This window comes from Phyllobates terribilis, unplaced genomic scaffold, assembly GCF_046119375.1.
Source record: "Phyllobates terribilis strain yellow unplaced genomic scaffold, ASM4611937v1 Scaffold_11__3_contigs__length_659146591, whole genome shotgun sequence".
Lineage (NCBI taxonomy): Eukaryota > Metazoa > Chordata > Amphibia > Anura > Dendrobatidae > Phyllobates > Phyllobates terribilis.
In genome coordinates, this window is record NW_027362771.1 from 572,902,035 (window position 1) to 572,912,034 (window position 10,000).

General features: G+C 41.9%; 3 non-coding genes across 3 annotated transcripts; all 3 read right to left on the minus strand.

The window, feature by feature from the left end:
* Positions 1-1,559: 1,559 nt before the first annotated feature.
* On the minus strand, positions 1,560-1,632 carry TRNAM-CAU (transfer RNA methionine (anticodon CAU)). The gene has a single exon. It is a non-coding gene; the product is annotated as a tRNA-Met (tRNA).
* A 1,621-nt stretch (positions 1,633-3,253) lies between these two features.
* On the minus strand, positions 3,254-3,326 carry TRNAM-CAU (transfer RNA methionine (anticodon CAU)). Its single transcript has one exon. It is a non-coding gene; the product is annotated as a tRNA-Met (tRNA).
* Positions 3,327-6,651: 3,325 nt separating this feature from the next.
* TRNAM-CAU (transfer RNA methionine (anticodon CAU)) lies at positions 6,652-6,724 on the minus strand. Its single transcript has one exon. It is a non-coding gene; the product is annotated as a tRNA-Met (tRNA).
* Between the last annotated feature and the right edge of the window lie 3,276 nt (positions 6,725-10,000).

Consider the following 10,000-nt stretch of genomic DNA (forward strand, 5'->3'; position numbering starts at 1 on the left):
ATGTCACTGAGACATTAGTGCATCTTTTCCCATATGGTCTAGCGGTTAGGATTCCTGGCTCTCACCCAGGTGGCCTGGGTTCGACTCCCGGTATGGGAATGCATCTTTATCTTAGCTACTGCCACCATTCAAAGACTGACACGTGTTTTTCAATCAAAAATGTTTCTGGTAGATTTTCACTTTGCAACAAAAATACTTAACATTGGCGATGCATTATGACTTTTGCAAAAGATTTCCTTTTGTTTCATAGCTTAAGCCTTTTTCAACTACACAGTTTTACACAAAAGTGTCAAGGGACTCAACAAGCCATGTGTCCTGTCTGTCATTAGGGCTCCCATGTTCTTTCTAATCGGAAACAGTTTAGAACTGAATTGGAAAGTTCAGAGTTAGTGACAAAATCTCTTGAGAAAAGGAGGATGCCACGTGTGAGCAAAAAACTCATGATCTTCAAATTATTCAACTGACGTGCCAAAAACCTTGACCATGTAGCGTGTTTCAGCTCTTGTAATGTTGATGTTTTGTATTCAAAGCAAAACACTCTTTTTTTTTTTTTTTTTTACACCTGTCTTGCTGTTTACTGTACTGCTTACACCATGTGGAGAAAGACTTAGTTAGTATTCCTGGTTGACTGGTTCGATTCCTGCTATGGGAGAGACTTTTTTTTGGGGACTAGTGTCCACATTCCAAAGCCAACACGTGCCTTGCAGACAGAATCAGTTTAGGTTGGAACTGCTCTTTGCAGCCAAAAATGCAGACCACCAGGTTTTTTGGATATTTATTTGCACAAAAGCTTATTTGATGTCATATCTCAAACCATTCATATCTCTCACTTTTAATTCCTGGGTGTTAAGGGACTCAACAAGCCTTTATCCCTGTTTGTCATTGGAGCTCCCCTTCCATCAATTGGTGATGTTTTGCTACTGAATGGAAAAGAGCTGTGACTCTCTAGCCAAGATGGTGGCAAAATCAGTTAAGGAAACACGGTACCAGTGCCCCATGTGAGAATCGAACTCATGACCTTCAGATTACGAGACTGACGCGCTACCTGCTGCGCTAACGAGGCAAAATGCACGTAATAATCTGCGGAAGTTGCTTGTGCAAAGCAGTACACCTCTTTTTTTTCATATTGTAAGTGAGCTGGTAGTACATCTTCTCCCGTATGGTCTAGTGGTTAGGATTCCTGGTTTTCACCCAGGCGGCCCGGGTTCGACTACTGGTATGGGAACGCATCCTTTTCTGCACCGCTGCCAACATTCAAAAACTGACGCGTGTTTTTTAGTCAAACGTATTTCAAGTAGGATTTGTTTTTTTCAGGCAAAAATGCTGAACGCCCGCGTTTTGGCACTTCATTCTGACCCTTCACACAAGATTCAATTTGGATTCGTAGCTCAACTCATTCTCAACCACCCCTTTTTACACTAAAGTGTCAAGGGACTCAACAACTCATGGGTCCGGTAAGTTATTTGGATTCCCATTTCCTTTCTAATGGAAAAAGTTGTAGAATTGAATGGAAAAGTTCTAAGTTGGTGACAAAATCTCTCGAGAAAAGGAGGGAACAGTGCCCCGTGTGAGGCTTGAACTCACGACCTTCAGATTATGAGACTGACGCGCTACCTACTGCGCTAACGAGGCAAGCTGTACCTGCAGATCTGCAGAAGTTTATTGTGCATAGCAGAAAACTTTTTTTTTTCATAATGTCACTGAGACATTAGTGCATCTTTTCCCATATGGTCTAGCGGTTAGGATTCCTGGCTCTCACCCAGGTGGCCTGGGTTCGACTCCCGGTATGGGAATGCATCTTTATCTTAGCTACTGCCACCATTCAAAGACTGACACGTGTTTTTCAATCAAAAATGTTTCTGGTAGATTTTCACTTTGCAACAAAAATACTTAACATTGGCGATGCATTATGACTTTTGCAAAAGATTTCCTTTTGTTTCATAGCTTAAGCCTTTTTCAACTACACAGTTTTACACAAAAGTGTCAAGGGACTCAACAAGCCATGTGTCCTGTCTGTCATTAGGGCTCCCATGTTCTTTCTAATCGGAAACAGTTTAGAACTGAATTGGAAAGTTCAGAGTTAGTGACAAAATCTCTTGAGAAAAGGAGGATGCCACGTGTGAGCAAAAAACTCATGATCTTCAAATTATTCAACTGACGTGCCAAAAACCTTGACCATGTAGCGTGTTTCAGCTCTTGTAATGTTGATGTTTTGTATTCAAAGCAAAACACTCTTTTTTTTTTTTTTTTTTACACCTGTCTTGCTGTTTACTGTACTGCTTACACCATGTGGAGAAAGACTTAGTTAGTATTCCTGGTTGACTGGTTCGATTCCTGCTATGGGAGAGACTTTTTTTTGGGGACTAGTGTCCACATTCCAAAGCCAACACGTGCCTTGCAGACAGAATCAGTTTAGGTTGGAACTGCTCTTTGCAGCCAAAAATGCAGACCACCAGGTTTTTTGGATATTTATTTGCACAAAAGCTTATTTGATGTCATATCTCAAACCATTCATATCTCTCACTTTTAATTCCTGGGTGTTAAGGGACTCAACAAGCCTTTATCCCTGTTTGTCATTGGAGCTCCCCTTCCATCAATTGGTGATGTTTTGCTACTGAATGGAAAAGAGCTGTGACTCTCTAGCCAAGATGGTGGCAAAATCAGTTAAGGAAACACGGTACCAGTGCCCCATGTGAGAATCGAACTCATGACCTTCAGATTACGAGACTGACGCGCTACCTGCTGCGCTAACGAGGCAAAATGCACGTAATAATCTGCGGAAGTTGCTTGTGCAAAGCAGTACACCTCTTTTTTTTCATATTGTAAGTGAGCTGGCAGTACATCTTCTCCCGTATGGTCTAGCGGTTAGGATTCCTGGTTTTCACCCAGGCGGCCCGGGTTCGACTACTGGTATGGGAACGCATCCTTTTCTGCACCGCTGCCAACATTCAAAAACTGACGCGTGTTTTTTAGTCAAACGTATTTCAAGTAGGATTTGTTTTTTTCAGGCAAAAATGCTGAACGCCCGCGTTTTGGCACTTCATTCTGACCCTTCACACAAGATTCAATTTGGATTCGTAGCTCAACTCATTCTCAACCACCCCTTTTTACACTAAAGTGTCAAGGGACTCAACAACTCATGGGTCCGGTAAGTTATTTGGATTCCCATTTCCTTTCTAATGGAAAAAGTTGTAGAATTGAATGGAAAAGTTCTAAGTTGGTGACAAAATCTCTCGAGAAAAGGAGGGAACAGTGCCCCGTGTGAGGCTCGAACTCACGACCTTCAGATTATGAGACTGACGCGCTACCTACTGCGCTAACGAGGCAAGCTGTACCTGCAGATCTGCAGAAGTTTATTGTGCATAGCAGAAAACTTTTTTTTTTCATAATGTCACTGAGACATTAGTGCATCTTTTCCCATATGGTCTAGCGGTTAGGATTCCTGGCTCTCACCCAGGTGGCCTGGGTTCGACTCCCGGTATGGGAATGCATCTTTATCTTAGCTACTGCCACCATTCAAAGACTGACACGTGTTTTTCAATCAAAAATGTTTCTGGTAGATTTTCACTTTGCAACAAAAATACTTAACATTGGCGATGCATTATGACTTTTGCAAAAGATTTCCTTTTGTTTCATAGCTTAAGCCTTTTTCAACTACACAGTTTTACACAAAAGTGTCAAGGGACTCAACAAGCCATGTGTCCTGTCTGTCAATAGGGCTCCCATGTTCTTTCTAATCGGAAACAGTTTAGAACTGAATTGGAAAGTTCAGAGTTAGTGACAAAATCTCTTGAGAAAAGGAGGATGCCACGTGTGAGCAAAAAACTCATGATCTTCAAATTATTCAACTGACGTGCCAAAAACCTTGACCATGTAGCGTGTTTCAGCTCTTGTAATGTTGATGTTTTGTATTCAAAGCAAAACACTCTTTTTTTTTTTTTTTTTTTTTTTTTTTTACACCTGTCTTGCTGTTTACTGTATGCTTACACCATGTGGAGAAAGACTTAGTTAGTATTCCTGGTTGACTGGTTCGATTCCTGCTATGGGAGAGACTTTTTTTTGGGGACTAGTGTCCACATTCCAAAGCCAACACGTGCCTTGCAGACAGAATCAGTTTAGGTTGGAACTGCTCTTTGCAGCCAAAAATGCAGACCACCAGGTTTTTTGGATATTTATTTGCACAAAAGCTTATTTGATGTCATATCTCAAACCATTCATATCTCTCACTTTTAATTCCTGGGTGTTAAGGGACTCAACAAGCCTTTATCCCTGTTTGTCATTGGAGCTCCCCTTCCATCAATTGGTGATGTTTTGCTACTGAATGGAAAAGAGCTGTGACTCTCTAGCCAAGATGGTGGCAAAATCAGTTAAGGAAACACGGTACCAGTGCCCCATGTGAGAATCGAACTCATGACCTTCAGATTACGAGACTGACGCGCTACCTGCTGCGCTAACGAGGCAAAATGCACGTAATAATCTGCGGAAGTTGCTTGTGCAAAGCAGTACACCTCTTTTTTTTCATATTGTAAGTGAGCTGGCAGTACATCTTCTCCCGTATGGTCTAGCGGTTAGGATTCCTGGTTTTCACCCAGGCGGCCCGGGTTCGACTACTGGTATGGGAACGCATCCTTTTCTGCACCGCTGCCAACATTCAAAAACTGACGCGTGTTTTTTAGTCAAACGTATTTCAAGTAGGATTTTTTTTTTTCAGGCAAAAATGCTGAACGCCCGCGTTTTGGCACTTCATTCTGACCCTTCACACAAGATTCAATTTGGATTCGTAGCTCAACTCATTCTCAACCACCCCTTTTTACACTAAAGTGTCAAGGGACTCAACAACTCATGGGTCCGGTAAGTTATTTGGATTCCCATTTCCTTTCTAATGGAAAAAGTTGTAGAATTGAATGGAAAAGTTCTAAGTTGGTGACAAAATCTCTCGAGAAAAGGAGGGAACAGTGCCCCGTGTGATGCTCGAACTCACGACCTTCAGATTATGAGACTAACGCGCTACCTACTGCGCTAACGAGGCAAGCTGTACCTGCAGATCTGCAGAAGTTTATTGTGCATAGCAGAAAACTTTTTTTTTTCATAATGTCACTGAGACATTAGTGCATCTTTTCCCATATGGTCTAGCGGTTAGGATTCCTGGCTCTCACCCAGGTGGCCTGGGTTCGACTCCCGGTATGGGAATGCATCTTTATCTTAGCTACTGCCACCATTCAAAGACTGACACGTGTTTTTCAATCAAAAATGTTTCTGGTAGATTTTCACTTTGCAACAAAAATACTTAACATTGGCGATGCATTATGACTTTTGCAAAAGATTTCCTTTTGTTTCATAGCTTAAGCCTTTTTCAACTACACAGTTTTACACAAAAGTGTCAAGGGACTCAACAAGCCATGTGTCCTGTCTGTCATTAGGGCTCCCATGTTCTTTCTAATCGGAAATAGTTTAGAACTGAATTGGAAAGTTCAGAGTTAGTGACAAAATCTCTTGAGAAAAGGAGGATGCCACGTGTGAGCAAAAAACTCATGATCTTCAAATTATTCAACTGACGTGCCAAAAACCTTGACCATGTAGCGTGTTTCAGCTCTTGTAATGTTGATGTTTTGTATTCAAAGCAAAACACTCTTTTTTTTTTTTTTTTTTTACACCTGTCTTGCTGTTTACTGTACTGCTTACACCATGTGGAGAAAGACTTAGTTAGTATTCCTGGTTGACTGGTTCGATTCCTGCTATGGGAGAGACTTTTTTTTGGGGACTAGTGTCCACATTCCAAAGCCAACACGTGCCTTGCAGACAGAATCAGTTTAGGTTGGAACTGCTCTTTGCAGCCAAAAATGCAGACCACCAGGTTTTTTGGATATTTATTTGCACAAAAGCTTATTTGATGTCATATCTCAAACCATTCATATCTCTCACTTTTAATTCCTGGGTGTTAAGGGACTCAACAAGCCTTTATCCCTGTTTGTCATTGGAGCTCCCCTTCCATCAATTGGTGATGTTTTGCTACTGAATGGAAAAGAGCTGTGACTCTCTAGCCAAGATGGTGGCAAAATCAGTTAAGGAAACACGGTACCAGTGCCCCATGTGAGAATCGAACTCATGACCTTCAGATTACGAGACTGACGCGCTACCTGCTGCGCTAACGAGGCAAAATGCACGTAATAATCTGCGGAAGTTGCTTGTGCAAAGCAGTACACCTCTTTTTTTTCATATTGTAAGTGAGCTGGCAGTACATCTTCTCCCGTATGGTCTAGCGGTTAGGATTCCTGGTTTTCACCCAGGCGGCCCGGGTTCGACTACTGGTATGGGAACGCATCCTTTTCTGCACCGCTGCCAACATTCAAAAACTGACGCGTGTTTTTTATTCAAACGTATTTCAAGTAGGATTTGTTTTCTTCAGGCAAAAATGCTGAACGCCCGCGTTTTGGCACTTCATTCTGACCCTTCACACAAGATTCAATTTGGATTCGTAGCTCAACTCATTCTCAACCACCCCTTTTTACACTAAAGTGTCAAGGGACTCAACAACTTATGGGTCCGGTAAGTTATTTGGATTCCCATTTCCTTTCTAATGGAAAAAGTTGTAGAATTGAATGGAAAAGTTCTAAGTTGGTGACAAAATCTCTCGAGAAAAGGAGGGAACAGTGCCCCGTGTGAGGCTCGAACTCACGACCTTCAGATTATGAGACTGACGCGCTACCTACTGCGCTAACGAGGCAAGCTGTACCTGCAGATCTGCAGAAGTTTATTGTGCATAGCAGAAAACTTTTTTTTTTCATAATGTCACTGAGACATTAGTGCATCTTTTCCCATATGGTCTAGCGGTTAGGATTCCTGGCTCTCACCCAGGTGGCCTGGGTTCGACTCCCGGTATGGGAATGCATCTTTATCTTAGCTACTGCCACCATTCAAAGACTGACACGTGTTTTTCAATCAAAAATGTTTCTGGTAGATTTTCACTTTGCAACAAAAATACTTAACATTGGCGATGCATTATGACTTTTGCAAAAGATTTCCTTTTGTTTCATAGCTTAAGCCTTTTTCAACTACACAGTTTTACACAAAAGTGTCAAGGGACTCAACAAGCCATGTGTCCTGTCTGTCATTAGGGCTCCCATGTTCTTTCTAATCGGAAACAGTTTAGAACTGAATTGGAAAGTTCAGAGTTAGTGACAAAATCTCTTGAGAAAAGGAGGATGCCACGTGTGAGCAAAAAACTCATGATCTTCAAATTATTCAACTGACGTGCCAAAAACCTTGACCATGTAGCGTGTTTCAGCTCTTGTAATGTTGATGTTTTGTATTCAAAGCAAAACACTCTTTTTTTTTTTTTTTTTTTTACACCTGTCTTGCTGTTTACTGTACTGCTTACACCATGTGGAGAAAGACTTAGTTAGTATTCCTGGTTGACTGGTTCGATTCCTGCTATGGGAGAGACTTTTTTTTGGGGACTAGTGTCCACATTCCAAAGCCAACACGTGCCTTGCAGACAGAATCAGTTTAGGTTGGAACTGCTCTTTGCAGCCAAAAATGCAGACCACCAGGTTTTTTGGATATTTATTTGCACAAAAGCTTATTTGATGTCATATCTCAAACCATTCATATCTCTCACTTTTAATTCCTGGGTGTTAAGGGACTCAACAAGCCTTTATCCCTGTTTGTCATTGGAGCTCCCCTTCCATCAATTGGTGATGTTTTGCTACTGAATGGAAAAGAGCTGTGACTCTCTAGCCAAGATGGTGGCAAAATCAGTTAAGGAAACACGGTACCAGTGCCCCATGTGAGAATCGAACTCATGACCTTCAGATTACGAGACTGACGCGCTACCTGCTGCGCTAACGAGGCAAAATGCACGTAATAATCTGCGGAAGTTGCTTGTGCAAAGCAGTACACCTCTTTTTTTTCATATTGTAAGTGAGCTGGCAGTACATCTTCTCCCATATGGTCTAGCGGTTAGGATTCCTGGTTTTCACCCAGGCGGCCCGGGTTCGACTACTGGTATGGGAACGCATCCTTTTCTGCACCGCTGCCAACATTCAAAAACTGACGCGTGTTTTTTAGTCAAACGTATTTCAAGTAGGATTTGTTTTTTTCAGGCAAAAATGCTGAACGCCCGCGTTTTGGCACTTCATTCTGACCCTTCACACAAGATTCAATTTGGATTCGTAGCTCAACTCATTCTCAACCACCCCTTTTTACACTAAAGTGTCAAGGGACTGAACAACTCATGGGTCCGGTAAGTTATTTGGATTCCCATTTCCTTTCTAATGGAAAAAGTTGTAGAATTGAATGGAAAAGTTCTAAGTTGGTGACAAAATCTCTCGAGAAAAGGAGGGAACAGTGCCCCGTGTGAGGCTCGAACTCACGACCTTCAGATTATGAGACTGACGCGCTACCTACTGCGCTAACGAGGTAAGCTGTACCTGCAGATCTGCAGAAGTTTATTGTGCATAGCAGAAAACTTTTTTTTTTCATAATGTCACTGAGACATTAGTGCATCTTTTCCCATATGGTCTAGCGGTTAGGATTCCTGGCTCTCACCCAGGTGGCCTGGGTTCGACTCCCGGTATGGGAATGCATCTTTATCTTAGCTACTGCCACCATTCAAAGACTGACACGTGTTTTTCAATCAAAAATGTTTCTGGTAGATTTTCACTTTGCAACAAAAATACTTAACGTTGGCGATGCATTATGACTTTTGCAAAAGATTTCCTTTTGTTTCATAGCTTAAGCCTTTTTCAACTACACAGTTTTACACAAAAGTGTCAAGGGACTCAACAAGCCATGTGTCCTGTCTGTCATTAGGGCTCCCATGTTCTTTCTAATCGGAAACAGTTTAGAACTGAATTGGAAAGTTCAGAGTTAGTGACAAAATCTCTTGAGAAAAGGAGGATGCCACGTGTGAGCAAAAAAACTCATGATCTTCAAATTATTCAACTGACGTGCCAAAAACCTTGACCATGTAGCGTGTTTCAGCTCTTGTAATGTTGATGTTTTGTATTCAAAGCAAAACACTCTTTTTTTTTTTTTTTTTTACACCTGTCTTGCTGTTTACTGTACTGCTTACACCATGTGGAGAAAGACTTAGTTAGTATTCCTGGTTGACTGGTTCGATTCCTGCTATGGGAGAGACTTTTTTTTGGGGACTAGTGTCCACATTCCAAAGCCAACACGTGCCTTGCAGACAGAATCAGTTTAGGTTGGAACTGCTCTTTGCAGCCAAAAATGCAGACCACCAGGTTTTTTGGATATTTATTTGCACAAAAGCTTATTTGATGTCATATCTCAAACCATTCATATCTCTCACTTTTAATTCCTGGGTGTTAAGGGACTCAACAAGCCTTTATCCCTGTTTGTCATTGGAGCTCCCCTTCCATCAATTGGTGATGTTTTGCTACTGAATGGAAAAGAGCTGTGACTCTCTAGCCAAGATGGTGGCAAAATCAGTTAAGGAAACACGGTACCAGTGCCCCATGTGAGAATCGAACTCATGACCTTCAGATTACGAGACTGACGCGCTACCTGCTGCGCTAACGAGGCAAAATGCACGTAATAATCTGCGGAAGTTGCTTGTGCAAAGCAGTACACCTCTTTTTTTTCATATTGTAAGTGAGCTGGCAGTACATCTTCTCCCGTATGGTCTAGCGGTTAGGATTCCTGGTTTTCACCCAGGCGGCCCGGGTTCGACTACTGGTATGGGAACGCATCCTTTTCTGCACCGCTGCCAACATTCAAAAACTGACGCGTGTTTTTTAGTCAAACGTATTTCAAGTAGGATTTGTTTTCTTCAGGCAAAAATGCTGAACGCCCGCGTTTTGGCACTTCATTCTGACCCTTCACACAAGATTCAATTTGGATTCGTAGCTCAACTCATTCTCAACCACCCCTTTTTACACTAAAGTGTCAAGGGACTCAACAACTCATGGGTCCGGTAAGTTATTTGGATTCCCATTTCCTTTCTAATGGAAAAAGTTGTAGAATTGAATGGAAAAGT